Genomic DNA, 25,769 nt, shown 5'->3' with positions numbered 1-25,769 from the left:
AATAATGTACTGGATACTAGGAATATGCTAAGAGAATTTGTTTCAAGTTCTCTTACCACAAAAAATACTATGTGAGGAGATGATATTTAGTTTGATTGTAGTAGTCATTTCACAATGTAGAAGCATATATCACAACATCATATTGTACACTTTACATGTTCACACATTTTATTTTTTTCCCTTGTCTTGAGATGATGTAGCTTGTGCCAACTTCTGAATCAAAATGAGCCAATCAACTTCTTGCAAAATTTTTAATTGAGAAATAGATTTTAAGTCAAACAAGAATTTTCAAGGGCTCACAAGCTATATGACCAGGTGGAGTTGGAACCAAAATTGACATCTTGGTAACCCCAATGGTAAATGAACTGAAGAGTTAGTGCAGTTTGGTGGAAAAGCTCAAGACTCTGAAGCTAGATAGCCTAGTTTTTAATTGAACCTCTACCACTTATAGTGTGCTGCTGCTGCTAAGTCACTTCAGTCGTGTCCGACTCTGTATGACCCCATAGACGGAAGCCCACCAGGCTCCCCCGTCCCTGGGATTCTCCAGGCAAGAACACTGGAGTGGGTTGCCATTTCCTTCTCCAATGTGTGAAAGTGAAAAGTGAAAGTGAAGTCGCTCAGTCATGTCCGACCCTTAGCGACCCCATGGACTGCAGCCTACCAGGCTCCTCCATCCATGGGATTTTCTAGGCAAGAGTACTGGAGTGGCTTGCCATTGCCTTCTCCGACTTATAGTGTAACCTTGTATAAATTACTTGACTTCTCAATGCCTCAGTTTTCTTGTCTTTGAAGTGAAGATCATAATAGTTCCTACCTCTTTGGATAGTAGTAAGGATTAAATGGGTTTCCCTGGTGGCTCAGAGGTTAAAGCGTCTGCCTCCAAGGCGGGAGACCTGGGTTCGATCCCTGGGTCGGGAAGATCCCCAGAGAAGGAAATGGTAACCCACTCCAGTATTCTTGCCTGGAGAATCCCATGGACGGAGAAGCCTGGTAGGCTACAGTCCACTGGGTCGCAAAGAGTCGGACACGACTGAGCGACGGAACGGAGCGGAAGGATTAAATAAGAACTTAAAACTCTGCCTAGCAATTTTATAACTATTATAAAAGTATTTCTACTGTTATTTTGCTTTTGTTAACATTGTAGGTAGAGGAACAACAACCCACCAAGGAAACTTACTTGCAGAGAGAAAAAAATGAAAAGACAAACAAAGTAAGGGACCCATCTGGTGTGAGAAAACTTTTTTAGTCTTAATTCTACTGTGTGGACAGTGAGGCAATAGGATTTTATATAGAATGTTTCTCTATTAAATAACAACTTCTCTCTGTTTTCCCACTATTCACAGAACACCTTCTGAACCACATTGATGAGACTTCTATTTCTTGAAATGAAGAATGCAAATTTACAAACCAATTTACAAAATATGAATCCTCCCATCCATCCTAAATGCACGTACACAGAAAAGGAAGGACAATACATAGACTAAGGATTTTCAATCGAAGCAATGAAAAATTTAGATATTTTTCTTTTCAGGTATCAGTTTGAAAAATGACACTAAGCATATTACTTATGTTAATTAGGAGAGTGGGAAATTGACCCATTCATGTACTGACTTCACCTCACATAATTCTACATGTGGGGAATCACTCCAGCGGGTCAGATGTTCAGACGCCAAGCAATGATATTCACCAAAGCATCATTTAAAAAGTATAACAATAAGCTGAATAAAGATACAACATAGAATTAGGAAAATGAATCATAATCTAGTTATTCAGTTAATATTTTGCAGCTTTTAAATATATTCTTGTTTATAAGTAATATTTTTTCAAGGGAAAATCTGACCTTGCAAAACCTCATAGATTATCTAACCTCATTAGATTTTCCTAAATATTTTTTGTGAACATACACACACATATTTGTGTGTATGTATAAACACATGCATGCATATATGAATATGTATATATTAATATATATTTGCAAGCACACATGTAAATATGTAGACTTGTGAGTGTGTGCATGAGTGTATATTTACAATGAAAACAATTCTATGTGTGTTCCAGAGGTAGGGAAATGGCAGCCTTTAGTCTAGATCAAGCCTGCTCTCTGTTTTTGCAAATAAAACTATTGGAACATATCCATGTCAATTTGTTTATTTATTATCTTTGACTGTTTTGTACTTCTGTGGCATAGTTAAATTGTTGAGATTAAGACTATATGACCTGCAAAACCTAAAATATTTGCCATCTGATACTTGGCAGAAAATGTTTGCCAATTTCTGGTAAAAAACCAAAATGTTGGGACTTAATATGGTGATGCAGTTTCAGATGATTAACACATTTTCTTTTTATTTATGTGTAAGACAATTACATATGTGGATGATTTCCACTGCTAATTATTTTTAAATGGAAACAATTAACTAGCTAAGTTCCATTCATTTAAAATGGGAAAGACTGCTAAAGTTTAATTTTTGCAAAGCTGAAAAAATTTATACTTGGTTTTGTGCATATACTAATGTACATTTGTCTTGGAACTGTATAACTTGTCATGTAATCCTCAATAACAACAACAAAAGCTTTATGATTCCAGATAAAAGTATTCAATGTAAGTAGTACAGTAGTACTTGCAACCAATTCATGAGAATGTTGAATATTTGATAAGTAGAAGATATGTTACTTCAGGTCTATTTATTAAAATATTTTTGCTCTCAAATTGCCTTATTTGGATTGTCCTAATGCTTGTGTAGACAGATGCCTCTAAAGTCAAGATATGTTAGAGATTACTATCTATAGAAGCTCTCTTTTTGAAGAGATTAGGATCCTACCCAGAAACCAAAAGATTTGAGATGGCAACTAGAAGAGTGTCATGTTATAGCACTGCTTGGCAAAAGAAAACAGAAACTAGCCAAAGATAGCATCTGGTTGACTTGAGCTAGATTATGTTTGTTAGTTGCATTGATTGCTCTTTCTCCAAATCCTTTCTTAGTGGTTTTATATCCCTAAGGGAGGATCTCCAGTGGGGAGAAAATGAACTGATAACCTAATGTTCCATGTGGTTATTATATTTCTTATTAAGGACGATGGTAGTCAGATTCTGAAAACCTCATGTGAGTTTTAACAGAGTGAATCCATTTTTTCTCAGGGTACTGACTTTCCAAAATTGAGCAGTGGAGGATTAGTTACTGAATTCAGAGTTAAGCACAATGTTACCTCTTTCCTGATTGTTAAGATGTACTCATGCAGAGTAGTGAAAACATGTTGTGATTCCAGAGTGTAAAATTAAGGTCACCTTATCACTTTGAAATTTGTTAGTTCAGCATCTCATGGATGGAAGTTTCCAGCACTCACCAGAAACCACTAGCATGCCAACTTGCTTTTACCATAGTCAGTGATTTTAATCATGTAAGTCAAGTTTTAGCTACAGAGGGGATGGGAAGAATAGAAAAATGCAATCTGAGAAAAAAAAATTAGTAGTTTTTACCCAGAATTGTACTGAAAGAGAGATGCAGCTTTCATGGAAATGAACATTTCTATCATTGCAGGCCTGTGCTGGAAAACATTTCATTTCTGAGTAACTTGTTGCGGAACGGTGTCTGACAGTGTATTGGGAATGATTATCAGGATGCTTCCAGGGTCACTGAGAAAGCATGCCCTGATTGATTAATGATATTGCCAGAGTTTGTGGGGGTAAGGTGGCACAAGAATCATGAAACTGCCAAACTTCCATGGGTGTAAAATTTGCAGTGAGTCAAAGAGAATTTCCATGTTTCAGGGTATATGTATCTCTTATTCCTTGCAACATTTTTGTTTTCTTAACTGAACAAATGACAGTGTGATGACTAATTTTGGCTTCTCAGAAAGCAAGTTTCTTGGAGAAATTATATTCCAGAAAAGGAATATGAGGATTCTGTTCTCCAGAATAAATTAATTGACCACATACCCCATTTCTCATAATTAAGGAATGAATGCAATCAAGGTGTTCTCTTCACTGCTCTCGTGGCTCAGAAAGCAATCTCTGGTTATTCTGTAGAGTCCCAACTTGGTTAGGTGGCGAAACATTTTTTTTTTTTTTTTAATTACACTATTCAGTCCCTGAGGAAGCTTTTTGTTGGTATGGGTATGTTTTTTCCTCAGGGATGAAGAGGATGCTAGGGGCTAGAAGACCATCATCCCCTCATCTTAACCTAGGGTCAACTTTTCCTTACCTCTTCCTATTCTGTCTGTATGGTCTCTGCCCTTTCTTTCTTCTCTTCCCTGGTCTTAATTTTGTTCAAGTTCTGATTAACAGAAAACTTTTGCTATCCTCTATCTGAGAAATTGTATAATCTGACCAGTGCCTTCTTTTCTTAAGTCATATAGTCTTTTTTGGCACTTATAAGATAGGTGAATTCAGTCTATTAGTGTAGGCTGGAGTGGGAAAGGCTACTGAGGTGAAAAAGAGAATTTGATAATTCCACAGGGGCCAGTGGTATTATATATTAAACACAGTTAGAAATAAAACCTCACTAAAATAGCAATTTCCAAAATGTACACTGAAATACCCCAGGTCCCTGAAAAATTCCCAGGGCAATACTTAGTATTTTAAAGTTCTATTGAAATACAACAATACTTGCTATATGTCAAACAGCACAGGAACTACAATATTGAAGTACTTACTAATTTCAATATTAGATTGTGCTACAATTCTTTCAATGGTATCCGGTCTTTGTGAAACTGTTTTTGTGGTTTCAACAACAAAAAGCAAGTCTTTTGTGAAAACCAATATGGAATGGAAAATGAAAGTGCTAGTGTCCAATTTGATTCCAAGATTTGAAAAGTACAATGCCTGGTAGATACACATTTCCTGTCAATAATTAACTATGGTTGTAACTATGATTACAGGCTACCCTGGTGGCTCAGAGGATAAAGTGTCTGCCCACAATGTGAGAGACCTGGGTTTGATCCCTGGGTCAGGAAGATCCCCTGGAGAAAGAAATGGCAACCCACTCCAGTACTCTTGCCAGGAAAATCCCATGGACAGAGGAGCATTATAGGCGACAGTCCATGGGGTTGCAAAGAGTCTGACATGAGTGAGTGACGTCACTTCATCCTATAAGAATGAAATAAAAATATTAGATTCTTTTAATTTAGAGCTGACTAATTGGAAAATAGTTTGATGCTAGGAAAGATGGAAAGCAAAAGGAGAAGGGGGCAGCTGAGATAGCATTACTGATTCAATGGATATGACTTTGAGTAATCTCTGGGAGATAGTGAACAGAGAAGCTGAATGTGCTGTAGTTCATGGGGTCACAAAGAGTCGGACAAGATTTAGCAACTAAACAACAACAACAGCAAACAACATGTATCAGTTTCTCTTTCAATTTGTATATATTTTTCAAACATCTGTTAAGTTATTAAGACACAAATACTTAACTAAGTTGCTTGGACCTCACTTAATACATACAAGAATTAAGTGTATTTTTGTACCAGTGTTTTCAAGAAGGAGTTGGTGAGGGCACCATGAAACAAGAAAGTTTGGGGATATCTGCATCACCCTATCAACCTGATTTACACTGTATACTTTTTAAAGTCTCATTCCCAGAGTCCTAACAGGAAAGCTCTGGGCAAGGGCAAGGCACCGGGCAAGGTGCAAGGCTCTGGGCAAGGGCAAGGTAAGTTTGGTAGTGTTAGTCAGGGTCCATGCTGTCCAGGTACCCCTGGTGACACTGCATCTGGTAGCAGATCCTATTTCAGAAGAAACTTGCAGTGACTTACAGCACCTGGCACAGCATACAATCAATAAATATTTTGGGTAAGTATTTGTTAAATATTTTGTAATTAAATGTAAAGTATCTAAGGTGGCTCAGATGGTAAACAATCTGCCTGAGACCCAGTATGCGGGAGACCCAGGTTTGATCTCTGGGTCAGGAAGATTCCCTGGAGAAGGGCATGGCCACCCACTCCAGGATTTTTACCTGGAGAATTCCACGGACAGAGGAGCCCGGCGGGCTACAGTCCATGACGTTGCAAAGAGTTGGACACTACTGAGAGGCTTTCACTTTTTTCTCTTCTAACAAAAGATCTAGAATGTGTATGGTCAATACATGTTCCTTTACAGTAATGAGTCTTTTATCTTTTGTGTGTGTGTGTGTTTCCCCCCTGTTGCTCCACTGACTTGAAAGATAAAAGTAACATTATTCCCTCTCCTTCGCTGTCTTTCTATTTATTTTGTTCCCTTGGGATCAGGATGTGCTCATATCTGGGATGAAGGACAATTTAGATGCTGGAATAGTTTTGTTTACTAAGAGTAATGCAGAACTGGATAGGATTTTAGAGACTTTTTAGGTTCTTCCCTTTACTCTTTTTGAGAGACCTCAGAAAATTGGTTGCTCATGGCCACATGGCTTCCTACTTTCAGAACTGGGACATGCACATGATTCTGATTTCCAATCTGATACTCATTTAATTACACTGCGTTTGGTTTCTCAGTGAAATTTAAGCTCATTTCAGCCTTTAAAAAATTCTTGAGGTTGATCAGTCATAATTTCTTTCCTTCAATTTGAAGCATCTTATTGCTTCATATCTGAGAGGATGCCATTATTTCATCCTGAAGATGGTTCTTTGTAACAGGAGGCAAACTAACTTTTCTCTTTGAGTTTAGGAAGTGCTTGGGAAAGAGGGGTGCTGTGCACTATAAATATAAATGGTTATATTCTACTGAAACAAGCTATAGCATATCACATCTGATATTTTCCGTGACTTTGCATATAGATAGTATGAATTAGGAAATGCACTTTTTTTGAACTCTACAGCTGTTCATAAAATTGTCACAGAAATTTGCATTTAAAATATACATATAGGGAATTTTCACACATTTATGGAGCTCGCTGGAATGCTTAAGAAGTAGAATTTAATACCTACTGGCAAATACTTCTCAGTTATATGCTAGGAAAAGAATGAATAACTGATGCCTGTGAGCTTTGTTTAATTTGGGCCTCATGGGCTTTAATAATGGAGTGGACAGGGCCTTGAATTTGATGGATTATATTTCTATTTTAAAATAGTATATAATTATACTTTTTATGATAATATATTAACAACAGAGCTAATAAAGTATATTAAATCAAAGCTATTTTATGACACTAAACAAAAAAATTTATAATAATCAAAATTTATACAAGTGGTCAGGAAATTTAAAAATCGAATCTTTTAAGTAAAAGCTTGGCATTCAAATTAGTTTTTATAGGCAGTGAACTTTTACACAAGTAACATTGAAATAATTGCATTATTTCAAACTGAGTTTTATTCTAATTAGTTAATTTTTGCTAAAAAATAATCTTTCTGCCCTACTAAATTAGTGCATATTCATTTTGGGGAATTTAGGAAGTAGAAAACTCCTAAAATGATAAATTAATGCTCTTGTAATTTCACCATCTGGAGATAATTTCCATTAACATTTTGTGTATCTTTTTCAGATAAGGGTTTGAATGAGCACATAAACGTCTACCACTTCATTGTTAAAGATTATATTGCATTTTACTGAGTCCATAAACCATAGTTAAATGCTTTTCTCTTTTTTGTCCATTTGTTTCCTTTTTTATTCCTTTTGTTGGTATATTTTGATAAACAGTTTTATATTTGTCTGTTTACACACCTTTCATGTTATTTTCTTAGGACAAATTCCCAGAAGTGGGATTTTCTAGATTAAAATGCTTGTGCATTACTAAGTCTTTGGATAAATTTCTGTATCAACCTCTAAAAAAGTTGTATGAAATGTACCAGCAATGTACGTGACTCTAATATTCTGAGTAACTACTTACATCTTCTGCTGACATGATAGGGGAAAAGAATGGGAATCATAATGTTTATTTTGCATTTTAAATTACTTATGAAGCTATCAACTGAAAAAAATGGCAAAACCTAAAAGCTGAGAATTATGCTTTATTCTGAGATATTTCTGAGAACTCAAGCCTGGGAGGCAGCCTCTCAGCTCTGAGGAACTGATCCAAAGAAATAAGTAAAGAACCAGGATATATGGGAGCTTTGCAACAAAAAGCAGGTAGTTGAAACATTAAAATATTACTGTTAATTAAAGAAGACTGGATATCTCAAGTTAATTTAGTGCTTTTCCACGTATGGGAAGATGCCAGCTTCTGGGCTCAACCTTAACTATCTAGGGCCAGTACACCCCTTTTCTCCATCCTAAATCTCTTCAGGGTACACAGTCAGGGTCTGCTGTAGTGGCTGCAGGCATGATGTCCTCAACATCATTTGTTTACTGATATGGCAAGCAACATTCTTAGTCCACAAGGCTTCACAATTTTTATTGCTATTTAAATACTGTAAAACTTCAAAATGCATAGAAATTGTGATGACAATATTCATGAAATAAGAATGCACAAATGTTAATAATTTATTTTGCTTAGAGTATGCAGTTATAGCTGAGTGTGTGTGTATGAAATAAAATCTTATGTGTAATGTTGAATTCCCACTTGTTCTCCTTCTAAATCCAATTTCTCTACTTTCATCTCCAGAAACAACTATATGTCATAAATTTGCTGTGTATCATTCTAGTTCATGATTTTAGTTCCAGGTGTCTTTGTTTGTTGGTTTTTATTTTTGTACATTAGATTTTAAATAATGACTATGTAGTTAGACGTAGGTCTGTTTCACTAGGTCTTGTTTTTTGTTTTGTTTTTGTTATAATGCTTCTTGTATCAATTATCTTTATTTTACATTGGAGTTCATCTTTAGGAAACTCGTTCAGAGAGGAAGAGCTAAGTTAGAAAATGGAGTTTCAGTGCAAGGCTGAAGGAGAAGGATGACTGGGAGAGTTAAGGGTTGTTTTCACTTTGTTTTACCTGGAAGCAGCAAACAGGCAGTGGAATGAACATAGATGTGGTAAGAATCTAAACCTACAGATGCAGCACCCCATTTTCTTCATGCCTCATATAGACCTTCCCCAAATCAGTGGTCCTGACAGCCCTTGTGGAGTGAAATGTACTCCAGACAGAAAAAGCATAGACTTGTGGGTTCCTTACTTATTTAATCTTGAAAATCATCAGCATCCAGAACAACCTTACTACTAGTTTGGGACACCCAATAGCCATCCTCTATATTCCTCACCAAGAGAATCCCACTTTTATTTGGTCTGGCAATGTCTCAGTGTCCTTTGATGTTATGATAGACACAGCAGGAAGAAAAAATGCAGAAGCAACTTGGAGGGCTCTGGGAACACTGTACAGTTTGATTCAGCTTTTTTGTGTACATTTTTTGTCCTAGGCATTTGTCAGGCACCTTGAGAATGTATAGGAAGATTGGAGTCATAACCCAAGCATAGCATGTTGGGAAACTAGAAGTGTTTCCAGATTTCTTTTCTATAAGAGATGTTTGGGGAGGGAGTGGCAACAGGGTAGGGGTGGTAACAGGGAAGGAGAGGAGAGAATAGCAGGGGAGAGGAGAGAGAAAGAAAAGGAAGGAAGGCAGAGCATAGATATCTCTCTATACACAGAGAGAGACTAATTTGTTGAAGAAACTATTTTTGAGAGATTTGCTACCAGGAGCTTCCTGTGGACAGTTCCAGTTCTGATCCAGCACAGAATATCTTGTAGTGCAATGTTCGGGACACTATAGATCCAAACATACTTGTTTAGTATCATTATTAGAACAATTGCTTAAATATGTAAAGAACAATTCTAGGTTCAAATCAATTTCATGCATAATTTTAAAGATATTGATCCATTCAATATTCTCTTGCAGTTAGTATTAAAGTGTCAAGTCTGATTCTAATCTTAATTTGTAGGCTATGAAAGCTTTTTATATTTTTTCATCATCTTATTAATTTGAAAATTTTCCTTAGTGGTTGTATGTATATTTAAATTAAATCCTTTATTTTGTTTAACTTGTTTTTAAAATGAAACTAAGTAGTGGTTTCCATGGTAGAAAATATGATGCATTTGTTTAGTCTAAGGAATTTTATTTCATAATGTCTTTCTCTATTTCCTTGCCTGTCATTCTCTATTTTCTCTCTTGGAACTTCTGAAGCTTTCTTCAATATCCCTTAACCTTTATTTTCCATGCTTTTTTCCTCTTTCACAGCATTTTAGGAGAATTCTTTGGCCCTATCTTTCAGTTCACTAATTTGTTATCAAATATACACATTCAACTATTTAGTCTAACGTTTGAATTTATTTCATTAATACTTCAATAATCATGTATTTTCATTGCCAGGATTTGTAATTTATATTTTCTAAAGCAATCTCTTCTGTGTTGCTCTGTCTTTTCTTGTACCTTTGAGTATTTGGATGACCCAGAGGGATGGTATGGGGAGGGAGGTGGGAGGGGGTTCAAGATGGGGAACACATGTACACTAGGGGTGGATTCATGTCAATGTATGGCAAAGCCAATACAATATTGTAAAGTAATTAGCCTCCAATTAAAATAAATAAATTTTTTAAAAAGTAAAAACAAATTATACTTATTTTTGAGTCTCCTTTTGTCTCCTCTCTTTTCTCATCTTCTGTTATTGTTGATTTTCAGTCTAGGTGCCATTCTTTCTTGCTGACTTGTCGAATATATTCGATACTTCTTGACTGGGTGTTCATCTTATATTTAGTATTCCCAATTACCCTACCTTGTTTTCTGTTATCTGTTTACAGTGGTCTGTCTCCAGGAAGTAGGGAAAGGATGTGACTGGGGACCTTTGAGTTGCTTTACTTTTCTATTGCTGTGTAACAGATTACCACAAAGGAAGTGGCCTAAAACAATACCCATTTATTACCTAATAGTCTGAAGGCCAGATGTTTAGGTGGGCTTGGCTATATTTTCTGTTCAGGGTCTCACAAGGCTGAGGTAAAAATAATCTGAGCTGGAACCTTATCTGCTGGCTCAGGGGAGGAATCTGCTTCAAGGGTCACTCAGGTTGTTATAGAGTCAATTTCTTTGTGGATATAGGTCTGAGGCTTATTTCTGGATCTGAGTCAAGGCTTCTGTTTCCTTGTGTGCATGCTTAGTTGCTTCAGTCACATCTGACTCTTTGTGACCCTATGGATTGTAGCCTGTCAGGCTACTCTGTGCATGGGATTCTCCAGGCAAAAATACTGGAATGGGTTGCCATTCCTTTCTTTGGTGAATCTTCCTGACCCAGGGATCAAACCCACATCTCTTATGTATTCTGCACTGGCAGGCAGATTCTTTACCACTAGTGCCAACTGTCAACTCACAGCATAGAGGCTGCTCACATTCCTTTTCCTTCTCCATCTTCAAATCAAGAAAATTGTGTGAAGTCTTCCTCACTATTAGCATCCCTCCAGCCTGCCCTTATCCCTCCATCTAGGTAATCAGTTTTGTTTTTTAAGGGTTTTTGTGACTATATTGGATCCACCTCGAGATAATCTGGAATAATCTCCCTACTGTAAGTCCCCTTCATACGAACCTTCAAGTTGCAAACTTTCAAAGCTGCAAATATGCCTCTGTATGCCAATTGTTGTACTGTGCTACTGTATCTTTCAAGGTACTATATTATAAGGTTCAAATGTTTTCTTCATTATTTGCTTATTTATTTTTTATGTATTATTTGTGGGAAAAGTATTATAATCCTATTACAGTACAGTACTATATAGTCAATTGTGTTATTTCCATATCTAGGCTCATTTTGTGGAATTTATGAACAAATTAGACTTATGAACATGTTCTCAAAATGGAACCCATTTGTATGTAGAAAACTTGCGGTATTTTAAATTCAGCTATGACACATATTAACAGTCACAGGAGTGATAATTCATTGTACTCAGTTTCTGTTGATAAAGAAATAGAATACCAGGGGGTTGGAATTTTAGAATTTTTAGCAACAAGAACAGAGTTCTATCACTTCATCCCAAGCACCCATATTCATTGTTTATTTTTCCCTGAGGCAGAAGCCTCTGCTTCTTGCAACAAGGTGGAGGATGGGAGACAAATCTTCACCCAGTTGTATTAATATGATCAGACGTGAAGTTGGATTTTAGCTTGCTCTAAGGCTCACTTCAGATAAATCTACCACTGTTTTTAGTTGCTATTTCCCTGCAAGTTTTGAACTTTAATTTTTCCTCTTTCAACTTATTCCCATGTACCTCCAATCTTTAAGGGATTCATCGTAATTTTGACCCATTGAAGACATACTCATCCTTACAGTTCATCTGCAATATCTCTTTTCAAATCTTCTGTATGTGAGTTCCTTTTTATGATTCATTTATTTAACTTTTCAAAGTATTCTATGGAGTTGACTCTTTCCTCCTTAGAATATTTTGCTGATCAATCTTCCTTTCATGTTTCTGGTTGTCTTTCTTATTCTCCCTTTCAATACAAACATTTTATTATTGTTCAGTCACGCAGTTGTGTCCTAATATTTGTAACCCCATGGACTGCAGCACACCGGGCCTCCCTTGTCCATCACCAACTTCTGGAGTTTATCCAAATTCATGTCTATTGAGTTGGTAATGCCATCCAACCATCTCATTCTCTGTCATCATCTTCTTTTCCTGCCTTCAATCTTTCCAGCATCAGGGTCTTTTCAAATAAGTCAGCTCTTCACATCAGGTGGCCAAAATATTGGAGTTTCAGCTTCAACATCAGACCTTCCTAAGAACACTCAGGACTGATCACCTTTAGGACTGACTGGATGGATCTGCTTACAGTCCAAGGGATTCGTAAGAGTCTTCTCCAATACTACAGTTCAAAAGTGTCAGTTCTTCGGTGCTCAGCTTTCTTTATAGTCCAACTCTCACATCCATAAAAGACTACTGGAAAAACCATAGCCTTGAATAGATGGGCTTTTGTTGGCAAAGTAATGTCTCTGTTTTTTAATGTACTGTCTAGGTTGGGCATGATTTTTCTTCCAAGGAGTAAGTGTCATAATTTCATGGCTGCAATCACCATCTGCAGTGATTTTGGAGCCCCCCAAAAAATAAAGTCTGCCACTGTTTCCACTGTTTCTCCATCTATTTGCAATGAAGTGATGGGACTGGAGGCCATGACATTAGTTTTCTGGATATTGAGCTTTAAGAGAATTTTTTCACTCTCCTCTCTCACTTTTATCAAGAGGTCCTTTAGTTCTCTTCTTCACTTTCTGCCATAAAGGTGGTGTCATCTGCATATCTGAGGTTATTGATATTTCTCCTGGTGATCTTGAGTCCAGCTTGTGCTTCATCTAAACCCAGCATTTCTCATGATGTACTCTGCATATAGTTTACATAAGCAGGGTGACAATATACAGCCTTGATGTATACCTTTTCCTATTTGGAACTAGTCTGTTGTTCCATGTCCAGTTCTAACTGTTGCTTCCTGATCTGCATACAGATTTCTCAAGAAACTGTAGGTCAGCTGGTCTGGTATTCCCATCACTTTAAGAATTTTCCACAGTTTATTGTGATCCCTACAGTTAAAGGCTTTGTCATAGTCAATAAACCAGAAATAGATGTTTTCTGGAAGTCTCTTGCTTTTTCAATGATCCAGCGGGTGTTGGCAATTTGATCTCTGATCACTCTGCCTTTTCTAAAATCAGGTTGAACATATGGAAGTTCACAGATTCACATATTGTTGAAGTCTGACTTGGAGAATTTTGAGCATGACTTTGCTAGTGTGTGAGATGAGTGTAATTGTGTGGTAGTTTGAGCATTCTTTGGCATTGCCTTTCTTTGGGATTGGAATGAAAACTGACCTTTTCTAGTCCTGTGGCCACCACTGAGTTTTCCAGATTTGCTGGCATATTGAGTACAGCACTTTCAAAGCATCATCGTTTGGGATTTGAAATATCTCAACTGGAATTCCATTATTTCCACTAACTTTGTTCATGGTGATGCTTCCTAAGTCCCACTTGACTTCACATTCCAGGATGTCTGGCTCTGGGTGAGTGATCACACCATATTGATTATCTGGGTTGTGAAGATATTTTTTGTACAGTTATTTGTGTATTCTTGCCACCTCCTCTTAGTATCTTCTGCTTCTGTTAGGTCCATACCATTTCTATCCTTTATTGTACCCATCTTTGCATGAAATGTTCCCTTGGTATCTCTAATTTTCTTGAAGAGATCTCTAATTTTCCACATTTTATTGTTTTCCTCTTTTTCTTTGCACGGATCACTAGGAAGGCTTTCTTATCTCTCCTTGTTATTCTTTGGAACTCTGCATTCATAAGGTTGTATCTTTCTTTTTCTCCTTTGCTTTTGGCTTCTCTTCTTTTCACAGATGTTTTAAGGCCTCCTTAGACAGCCATTTTGCTTTTCTTCATTTGTTTCACTTGGGGATGGTCTTGATTACTGTCTCCTGTACATTGTCATGAACCTCTCTCTATACATCAGGCATTCTGTCTATCAGATCTAGTCCCTTAAATGTATTTCTCACTTACATTGTATAATGGTAAAGGATTTGATTTAGGTCATAACTGAATGTTTTAGTGGTTTTCCCTACTTTCTTCAATTTAAGTCTGAATTTGGCAATAAGAATTTCATGATCTGACCAACGGTCAGCTCCTGGTCTTTTTTTGCTGACTCTATAGAGCTTCTCTATCTTTTGCTGCAAAGATATAATCAATCTGATTTCTGTGTTGACCATCTGGTGATGTCCATGTGTAGAGTCTTCTCTTGTGTTGTTGGAAGAGGGTGTTTGCTGTGACCAGTGCGTTCTCTTGGCAAAACTCTATTAGCCTTTGCCCTGCTTCATTCTGTACTCTAAGGTCAAATTTGCCTGTTACTCCAGGTGTTTCTTGACTTCCTACTTTTGCATTCCAGTGCCCTATATTGAAAAGGACATCTATTTTGGGTGTTAGTTCTAGACGGTCTTGTAGGTCTTCATAGAACCGTTCAACTTCAGCTTCTTCAGCACTCCTGGTTGGGGCATAGACTTGGAATACCATTGTGATATTGAATTGTTTGCCTTGGAAATGAACAGAGATAATTCTGTTGCTTTTCAGATTGCATCCAAGTACTGCATTTTGGACTCTTTTGTTGACCATGATGGATACTCCATTTCTTCTAAGGGATTCTTGCCCACAGTAGTAGATATAATGATCATCTGAGTTAAATTCACCCATTCCAATCCATTGTAGTTCACCAATTCCTAAAATGTCAATGTTCACTCTTGCCATCTCCTGTTTGACCACTTCCAATTTGCCTTGATTCACGGACCTAACTTTCCAGGTTCCTATGCAGTATTGCTGTTACAGCATCGGACCTTGCCTCTATCACCAGTCACATTCACAGCTGGATGTTGTTTTTGCTTTGGCTCTATCTCTTCATTCTTTCTGGAGTTATCTCTCCACTGATCTCCAGTAGCATATTGGGAACCTACTGACCTTGGGACTTCATCTTTCTATTTCTATCTTTTTGCCTTTTCATACTGCTCATGGAGTCCTCAAGGCAGAATACTGAAGTGGTTTGCCATTCCTTTCTCCAATGGACTGCATTTTGTCAGAACTCTCCACCATCACCCGTCTGTCTTCGTGGCCCTACAAAGCATGTTTCATGGTTTCTCTGAGTTCGACAGACTGTGATCCATGTGATTAGATTAGTTAGTTTTCTGTGATTGAGGTTTTCATTCTGTCTGCCCTCTGATGCTCAAGGATAAGACGCTTATGGAAGCTTCCTGATGGGAGAGACTGACAGGGAGAGACTGGGTCTTGTTCTGATGGGCAGGGCCCTGCTCAGTAAGTCTTAAATCCAGTTTTCTGTTGATGAGTGGAGCTGTGTTCCCTCCCTGCTATTTACCTGGGCCAAACTATGATGTAGGTAATGAAGATAATGGTGACCTCCTTCAAAATATCCCAAGCATTTACTGCTACACTCAGTGCCCCCAACCCAGCAGCAGGCCACGACCAAAGCACACCTCTATGGAGACTTCTGGACACTCACAGGGAAGTCTGGGCCAGTCTCTTGTGGGAGCCACTGCTCCTTTCTCCTGGGTCCTGATGCACAACGTTCTGTTTGTGCCCTCCAGGAGTCTATTTCCCAGTCCTTTGTAATTTCTGGCGGCTCTATGGTGGGGTTAATTGCAACCTCCTTCAAGAGGGCTTGTGCCATACTCAAGTCTGCTGCAGCCAGAGCCCCTGTCTCTGTGGCAGTCCTCTGCTGACCTGGACCTCCACAGGAGATGCTCACACACAGTTCTGTCTCAGTTTCTGTGGGATCCCTGGGTCCTGGTGTGCACAAGGTTTGTTTGAGACCTCTTAGCTTCTCTGGTGGGAATACGGTTTGATTCTAAACCTGAATTTGCCCCTCCTACCATCTTGCTGGGGCTTCTCCTTTGCCCTTGGGCATGGGGTATCTCCTCATAGCCACTCCAGAGCCGACCATCTTACTGGGGTTTCTCTGACCTTGGACATGGGGTATCTCCTCATGGCCGCTCCAGCCTGCGCAGCCACCACTCACTGCTCCAGAGCCATGCAGGCTTCCCTTTCCATCAGCAACTCCCGGAGCTTGCTCAAACTCACGTCCATTGAGTTGGTGATGCCATCCAACCATCTCATCCTCTGTTGGCCCCTTCTCCTCCCACCTTCAATCTTTCCCATCATCTGGGTCTTTTCCAAGGAGTCAGTTCTTCACACCAGGTGGCCAAAGTATTAGAGTTTCCACTTCAGCACCAGTCCTTCCAATGAAACAGGACTGATTTCCTTTAGGATGGACTGGTTGGATCTCCTTGCAGTCCAAGGGACCCTCAGGACCAACACCACAGTTCAAAAGCATCAATTCTTTGGGTGCTAAGCTTTCTTTATAGTCCAACTCTCACATCCATACATGACTACTGGAAAAACCATAGCTTTGATTATATAGACTTTGGTAAAGCGTCTGTCTGCAATGCGGGAGACCCTGGTTCGATCTCTGAGTTGGGAAGATCTCCTGAAGAAGGAAATAGCAACCCATTCCAGTATTCTTGCCTGGAGAATCCCACGGACGGAGAAGCCTAGTGGGCTACAGTTCATGGTGTGGCAGAGTCGGACAAGACTGAGCGACTTCACTTTCTGTCTTGTCTGTCTCTGTTTTTTAATAGTGATTAACCTCCACTGTCTAGGTTTGTGATAGCTTTTCTTCCAAGGAGCAAACATCTTTTAATGTCATAAACTGCAGTCACTGTCTGCAGTGATTTTGGAGCCCAAGAAAATTAAGTCTGTCACTGTTTCCAATTTTTCCCCATCTAGTTGCAGTCTCCAATTTTAGTTAAATTCTAAATGTTGGAGCATCTCAGTCTCTTTTTTGGATTGCATCCTTGTATTATTTTCATTCTCTCCTTAGTAATTATTTTTCATGAATTTAAATACCAAATAAATCCTAATGATATACATTTTTATTTCTATCCATGCCTCTCCCTTGTGTTTGAAATCCATATTTCAGTTTCCTATTTGTTAGGCAACAAAATTGATATGTTTGAAAGTGAATTTTCCAATTCCAATATATTTCTCTCCCAGGAATTCCCATCTAATCAGTGACATTACCAACTACCTCACTGCTCAGAAGGAAGATGCAATACATTTTTTCCCTTCACTTGGTAAATCTAAAATATCACTAGGTCTTGTTAATGTCATATCAAATTATAAACTGTGCCTGTTCACATCTCTTCCCTAGACTATTGAAAAAAGCCTCATCTTATAACCCTACTCCCACCTTGCTCCACATTTGTCCATTCCTCATGCAGTTTCCAACATGATACTCAATATATATATATTGTATATAAATTCTTCTCAATCTTCTAATGATTTCCTTTTGCCCTAGGATTAGTGAAGTGATGTGAATGAAAGTCCCTCAGTCGTGTCCGACTCTTTGTAACACTATGGATTCCATGGAATTCTCCAGGCCAGAATACTGGAGTGGATAGCCTTTCCCTTCTCCAGGGATCTTCCCAACCCAGGGATAGAACCCAGTTCTCTGGCATTGCAGGTGGATTTTTTATCAGCTGAGGCACCCGTGTAGCCTAAGAATACTGGAGTGGATAGCCTATCCCTTCTCCAGCAGATCTTCCCAACCCAGGAATTGAACCAGGGTCTCCAACATTGGGGGTGGATTCTTTACCAACTGAGCTATCAGGGAAGTACTAGAGTTAGAATCGTAACCTTTTCCCAAGGTCTAATAAGGCATTCATGATCTGACTCTGGTTTAACTCTCCAAACTCACTTTTATGCCTTCCAGTGTATTCTGGCCACACGGCCTTTTCTAGCCTTTGCTCATGCTTTTTCCATTTGTGGAAGAATTTTTCCTTGGCTCTTTGCCTATGTGATTCATAATTGGCCTGCAAGTCCCACTTAAATTTTATGTCCCTAAAGAAGGCTTTGTTGTCATCCTGTCTCATGTTGTCTCATATCCTGTCCCTGCTTTTCCTATTTACCACACTTTTTAACTTTTTATTAATTGTTTAATCAGTAAATGTCTTGGCCTCAAGCTTTAAGACCCATGGGGCAGGGGCCATTATTATCTTGCTCATCACTGTATCTTTAATGCCTAACACAAGACCTATGTAAAGTGTATTGTCAGGAGATATTTCCAGAGTGACTAAGTAGATGATATAATGACTGAGCAGTGGATGACGAAAGTACTTTTAAAATAGTACTGTTGTCATTTTTCATTGACATTTTCATCAGTCTTTTTTCTTATTTATCTAAAAAAATATGCAAATCCATGTATGAATTTATTTTGTACTGTTTCTTTTGTTAGTGTGTTGATGTCCCTCACTTTCCTAAATATGCCTCTCATTTGAACTCAAATTTATTTGAAATTAATATTTCCACCTTTGCTCTGCCAATTCTTGTCTCTTACTCTTTTATTATGTTGAATAGATAGCACATTGCTTAATTCCATATTTTCATCTGATTTATAGTTCTTGACAATAGGAAAGGAGTTTAGCCTATTTGCAATTTGTTGTCATTAATGCTATGCTTGTAGCCTCTTATTTTCCATCTTAACTCTTTCTCCCTCTAATACTTTGGGAGTTTTGGGCCCTAGTCAGTGCTGAAGAAAAACTTTGGATTTCTTCTTTATTTCTGAGTCCAATTTTGACATCCTGTCTACGGTTGAGGAATAATAGTTTTTTGGTGTAGTTAAGGAAAAGTTATTGAGGCTTTCCATAAAAGAAAATGGTCACTGTAGAGCAACACATGAGAGCAGTCTCTGTGTTAGTTGCTTAGTTGTGTCCAACTCTTTGAGACCCCATGGATCACAGCCTGCAAGGTTCCTCTGTCTATGGAATTCTCCAAGCAAGAATACTGGAGTGGGTAGTCATTCCCTTCTCCATGGGATCTTTATGACCCAGGGATCAATCCCAGGTAAGCTATTGGAGCTTTCCACAAGAGACAAAGGTCAGTGCATAGCAACACTTGAGAGCAGAGGCCACATCTTTTTTAGGTTCTTCATGTATCTCCAATACCTAAGTCAGTCTTTGGTACGCAATGGTCCTCGCAAAATCACTGTGGACTGAATGAATAGATAGAGTCAGTCTATTTGTCTTTTTCTGTGCTAGGAAGTATGGCCTAGAGCATCTTGGCTTTAGGCACTAGAGACCAATATCCTCCTTCTTGTCCCAGAGTATGGTCATATTTTCCTGGGTAAGTTCAACAAAGGAGACAAATACACAGGGGAAAATAAACAAATTAATATTATATTACTAAGCAGAATTTTTGTCCCAAACACCAATGCCTAACCCTTATACGTTGTGTGCTTAGTTGCTCAGTCAAATCTGACTCTGACCTCATGCACTGCAGCCTGCCGGGCTCCTCTGTCCATGGGGATTCTCCAGGCAAGAATACTGGGGTGGGTTGCCATGATTTCCTGCAGCGGATCTTTCCAACTCAGGAATGAAACAAGGACTCTCCCTGCCACTCCTTCCCCTCCCTTCCCGCAACCAGAAAGCTCACTAAATCATATCTCAGGCTTTCTCACTTTGATGAAGGATGACACTGAGTAAATGCACATCCATGGAAGTAAGATAAAATTCCAAAAGTTCTTGGTTTCTTTCATTATAATTTTATGTCACTCTGAGGTGGCCCCAGGTTTTAACAAGAATATTGATAACAATTTAAATTTTGTGATTATTTTTCTTAGTTTTTAAATTTCCCCCTCTCTCTATTTTTTCATCACCTTTTTATTTCCTAGGCAATGTCTACTGTATCTATCTGCAATACGAGAAATGAGAGGTAAAAAAGAGAAGAGGGATCATTTTATTCTTCAAGTTTATACCTTCTTAGAGGTGTAGCTAAGTGCATTCTCTGCTAACATTAACTTGATGCTCCCCTAAAATGACTAACTCACAGCCTCATGAAACAGACAGCCTGGTGGTGAGGATAATTCTGCTGGAATCTGAAATAAAAATCAACACAGCAGCAGTGAAAACAGTAAGCTATGTACACTACTAGAGATCTTCTTGCAAACTTTTTTTTTTATTATTAAGCATTAATTTCAGCTCATTAGATGAAACAGACTTGTAACATAGTCTGCATGAATGCATAATAAGTCATCTACAGCAAGGAATAAGGACAGTGGGCAAAGAGCACACATTAAGGAAAAAAAAATCAAACCATTACAAATGAATTTTAGCAAAAACTGCAGTACAGAACTCCCCCATTCCATTTCCTGGATTTACTAAAGTCAACAAAGGCCTCCAGCTCTTTGTGTTCATATCAAATGTCAGATCAGAACATCTAATGCAAAGGGGAATATAAGGAAAGACAATAAAAGAAAAAGAGAAAAGAAACAACAAAGAAAACCCTCATTTCTTCCCTTTTATAGAAAGAAGAAGAGTTTATTCCCAGGATTTCCTAGGAGTGTCATAAAGTGTATGTATACCTCCTTAAAAAACAAATTCAGTCTCTGTTTGAGGCTGACTCTATCTATTTGAGGCTAATCATCTATCTTCTTGAGTCTTCCATTTACATAACTGTGAAGCAGTAGTATCTTTGTTTAAATCTGTTTAACAAATCCCTACACAATTTACTTCAGAAATTAGATGATGTGGCTGCGAAGATAAAAAAATGCTAATATAATATATATTACATTATAATATATATATATAACATTCTAATATATATTTGACTAAATATACAAAATATATTTAACATCTTGTTTTTCTGTTGCCATCTAAATTATCTACTGGTGACCTAGAAATAATAAGAAATGTGTGAAGGGATTTTAGAATGATTTATTTGAAGGTCAGGAAGGTCTAGACTAATCTATTGTACAAGCATGTTGACTGCTGCACTGTGGAGAGAGCCAGACTCCAGACATGGAAAGGTGCCTTTCCGAGGTTGATGTGCAGATAACTCACCAAAAGAGATTTATAGAGAAAGTAATGAGCAGAGATCAATGCATTAGCAGTTAATTTATAAATAAGTCCCTATAGACTCTGAGAGCACAAGAGGCCCAGCTTCATTCATAAGATCATAATGTTCATAGTTACCGGAAAGAGATTTCAAGCCATTCTTCATCCATTCATTTTTTGTTTGTCATGTAGAAGAAAAGATTTAGATGTTCAATCCAGATGAGAGGAAAAGCACTTCGGAAAAATTCAGTGACGTTCCGACAGTTTGATGACGTGTTTTCTGCCCCTGAAGCAGTAGGATTAATGCTGCCTGGCACTGACTGCAGGATTTAATCACTCCACAGCACAGAAGTGCCTTGGTGGTTTATCACCCACATTTTTGCTTTACAGGAAAAGGGCTTTTCTTCATTGCGACTGTGCAGTTAGTAGTCTGTAGACACGTTCTTCACATTAACTTTCATTATATGCTTTTAGGTAGGGCCATTTTACCTTCACCTCTGCCACTGTAATGTGATTGTGACCAGGTAACTGGTTATAAAAGGGAAGAATTTAGACTGTGTTAATATTTCCTTGATTCCCTTTTGAGGGTCATTGACAGTGACACATCCTCTTGCCCTGAAGAGGAATGATGGTGCTGCTTGTTACCACGACTGTGGAGGAACAAATCTGAGGACATGGACAAGGCAGGTTTCTGTGTCACTGGAGAAGGAGGCTAAAGTCAAGGTTTCAGAGGCCTGAAGAGATCTGGTGTCGGGGGGTGAGATTTCCCTAGTTTCTCACAGTCAGGTTTGGAATAGCCCATAGCACAAGCTTTTTCTACTTTCTCCATATTACAGCTTTGCCTGCAACAATGCAGGGTCATGCATGGATTTTTGGGTACAACCAGCATTAATGGCCTTGACCTTAAAGTCCTTGAATGGCATAAGAGCAAGCATGGCTATGATTGAGCCACAACAGAGCAGAGTTCCTGCCTTAAGGCCCGAAAGGGAAAGACCAGCCATCAGCTGTGTTTTGGGCTGAGTTCCTTAAAGACTGTGATTCCAGACTTAGAGACTCAACTGATGGCTTCTTGAGGGAAGGATGTGGGGAATGGATAGTTAGGGAGTTTTTGATGGACATGTATGCACTGCTGTACTTAAAATGGATAACCAACAAGGACCTACTTTATAGCACTTGGAACTCTACTCAATGTTACGTGGCAGCCTGGAGATGAGGGGATTATGGGGGAGCATGGTTATGTGTATATGTGTGGCTGAATTCCTTCATTTTTTACCTGAAAATATCACAACATTGTTTGTTAAATAACTACTGTTGTTCAGTCACTAAGTCATGTCCGACTCCTTGAGATCCCATGGACTATGGCATGCGAGGCTTACCTGTCCTTCATCATTTTCTAGAGCTTCCTCAAACTCATGTCCATTGAGTTGATGATGCCTTACAATCATCTTATCCTCTGTCACCCCCTCCTCGTTTTGCCCTCAATCTTTTCCAGCATCAGGGTCTTTTCCACTAGGTCAACTCTTCACATCAGGTGGCCAAAGTATCGGAGCTTTAGTATCAGTCTTTCCAATGAATATTCAGGGTTGATTTCCTTTAGTATTGACTGGTTTGATCTTCCTGTCCAAGGGGCTGTAAAGAATCTTCTCCAGCAGCACAATTTGAAAGCATCAATTTTTCAGTGCTCAGCCTTCTTTATGGTCCAATTCTCACTTCCAAGCATGGCTACTGGAAAAACCATAGCTTTGACTATACGGACAAATGTCAATACCACAATATGAGATAAAGACTTTTTTAAAAAGTTACTCCCTGGGGATCATTTGCAGAGGAGACAGCAATGTGGTGGAAACATAAAAATGCTATAGTCTTTCAAAGAAAATACAGTTGTGTTAATTTCTCCACTGAAGCATATTTAAAACTTAAGCATCTTAAGACTAACATCCATTGATAAGTAGACATTTACAGAGCACAAAATCTGGAATTCAAAAATGAATAAAATACAGCCTTTATCTTGGGCTTATTGTGTCAAGGGGAGATGGACATTTAAACAGATCATTTCCATTTAAATAAATTCTATAGTAGATATAATTTAATAAAAACAAAGAATTAGATGACTAAGTCTTATAAGCATTAATTTTCTCATCTTTACAGAAGGGCTCAGAATTGCTCCAAATGATCACTCTGATGATAAAATGAAACAATAAGTATAAAGTGCAGAGTGTAGTGTTTGGAACCTGAGATTTTTCATCTGTAAAGTTACGGTTTTGTCATCTGTGAAATGATCTTGCTTCCTGAATTTGGAGTGAAGATTGAGTGAGGCAATGTGTATAAAGCATTTAGCACATTGCTTAGCACATGTCAAACACTCAAAATTGTTCGCTATTGATCTTGATACTGCTGTTGTTATTTTCATGGTGCAAATGCAGGGAAGGTAATTCAGCATGTGGCACATTTGTGGGGTGGCTGAAAGGCTGTCAGTGGAGTCTTCCCAGAAAAGATGATTCCTGAGATGAGTCATGAAGAATAGTTGTGAAATCTGGCAAGAGGAAAAGATGGGGGGAAAGGGCATTTTAGTGCATTCAGTTCTTCCACACAACTTAATACTAGTAAGCTTTACATAATGTTTCATCCCTAACTGTTGAGCTCATGGGTGAGTCACCAGGACAGGCCTTTAGAACGTCACACAGCTTTGTCGCTGTGAACACTGTGTGCAAGTGTGTTCACATAACATTCTTAAAGTTAGAAAACTGGAATTTTAAAGCAATATTGTTAAGTGAAAGGTATTAAAAACAGAAAAAGAAAAAGAAGGTGAGAATATGCTTTAATTAAAGATTTGAGTTATAGGGTACAGAAACTCACTCCAGTTAGTTCAAATAAAGAAGTGTATACTATGAGGAAGTGAAATATAATCAAAATGAAGAATCCAAGAAGGATTCACAGCACATTCATATCGGAATAAAAGGATTGCTTTTTTTAAAGTAGTTGGTATCCATGACATTTAGCCAGAGCTAGATTGAAGATTGCACAGATTTTCCCAATCTAGTTCTATCTGTCTTATGTATTTCCCGCAACTGTTCAAAGATTCTGCTATGCTATGTCTTGGTATTCTTTCATCTGTTGGTGACATTTTCTATTTTTTTATCATTGTGAGTTTTAGATAGTATTTTTGTGAGATATTAGTAGAGAATGAATTTGGGGACTGTTAGCCATTTGCCAAATTAAAAACAAATTAAACCTTCAGTTAATGCTTATTTTATTGGCTGTGTTATATATAAGTTTATTTATGATTAGCCATGCAACTCCAGTGTAACTGCAGCACAAGCAATCCTAATCAATTCCATCTAATTTGGTGGAGGTGGAGGAGTAACCTGCTTTCTTTTTTCAATAACTCAACCATGGAAAGAATAATGACAAGAATCTTCTCTCTTACTTAAAGTAGTTCAAAGGCTGATCTAGACTTTATCATTATTAATTGCTATGAGAGAAAAACTGATGCTAAATTGCAGGCTTTAACTCAGAAGAGTCGTGGCAATGGTCATATGCATACTGTGTAGCCTGTGTCCATTGAGCCTCAAACCTGGCAAGTGACCTCAGCTGCCTAATTCTGGCCTAAAAGAAAGAAAGGTGCATAGGTTTGTGTCAGTAGCGATGTGTGTTGTTGAGGGATTGGGGGAGATGACTGTCAGATCTCAGAGTGCATGGTCTTAGGAGGGATTGCCTAAGGACTCTTTCAGTTAATGTGCCCATTTCACACAGGAAAAATACCATTTTTTCAGAAAATGGTAAGCCGTTTTTTAAGAAAATGAGATTTCCCTTTTTACCTCTAGATTTAGATTACCCCTAGAAATCGACCAAAAAGTAATTTCCTGTCCTTGTATGTGATTACTGGAAATATTTGTTCCCCACTTGAGCTAATATTAAGACCTCAATAGGTATTTATTGGCTTCCCAGGTAACTTGGTGGTAAAAGAATCCACCTGCCAATGCAAGCAGATGCAAGAGATGGGGATTCAACCCCCAGGTCAGGAAGATCCCCTGAAGGAGAAAATGGTAACCCACTCCAGTACTCTTGCCTGGAGAATCCAATGGACAGAGGAGCTTGGCAAACTACAGCCCACAGGGTCTAAAAGAGTCAGGCACTACTGAGGACACATGTCACAGATATTTATCATATATATGAATCACAACAAAGTGGGAGCTGAATCATTCTAAATTAATTCTTCTCTCCATTTTTTCCTTCATTCTGGATAGTATCATGACCTCCTATAGTCTTTTGGATAAAAAGATAGACTAAAAGGATGCTCAACTAGCTATGGGGCCATGATTGTGGATTTTTTTCACAAGCAAATCAGCCAAGAACTTTTCACAGAATGCTACCTTGGCAATTTAACTCCTTCATGATAGTTCCTTTTTCCTGCTTTCCTTAACTCACAAGCGTCTGGTGGTCACATTTATTCTTCTCCTTGTTTTTGTGCTTATTCCTTCAAAAGTTACTGAAGATTTTCCTGAACTGGAGGGTAGATCATGAAG

The sequence above is a fragment of the Moschus berezovskii genome, chromosome 11, assembly GCF_049115385.1.
Source record: "Moschus berezovskii isolate FMDL1 chromosome 11, NW_MosBer_1.0, whole genome shotgun sequence".
NCBI lineage: Eukaryota > Metazoa > Chordata > Mammalia > Artiodactyla > Moschidae > Moschus > Moschus berezovskii.
Note: the sequence above shows the minus strand (reverse complement) of the source record.